The sequence below is a fragment of the Acyrthosiphon pisum genome, chromosome X (genome assembly GCF_005508785.2).
Source record: "Acyrthosiphon pisum isolate AL4f chromosome X, pea_aphid_22Mar2018_4r6ur, whole genome shotgun sequence".
In the NCBI taxonomy this organism is placed as follows: domain Eukaryota; kingdom Metazoa; phylum Arthropoda; class Insecta; order Hemiptera; family Aphididae; genus Acyrthosiphon; species Acyrthosiphon pisum.
The window spans coordinates 80,518,567-80,518,844 of NC_042493.1; positions in this window are offsets into that span (position 1 = coordinate 80,518,567).

Here is a 278-nt window from a genome sequence, read left to right on the forward strand (position 1 = left end):
GATCCTGGGCGGTGGATGGAGTGACGAGCTTCGGGTTGGTCGGTTGAATGAGCGAGTCTTTGCTGGTGTTGGCGTTTATTTTCCTTTGCTGAGAGCTGTAGGCGGTGGTATCTCGCTCCCTGGAGAGGTGAGACAGGGCTTTGCAGACTTGCTCGAGAGCCTTGACGACCTTGGATAGACACGGCCCGATCAGCTCTTCGGTAGGGTGCCCGTTAGCAAGACCTTGGACGAATTCGCTGGCGTATTCAGTCGCTTTGGTTGCGGCATAGAGTGCGCCA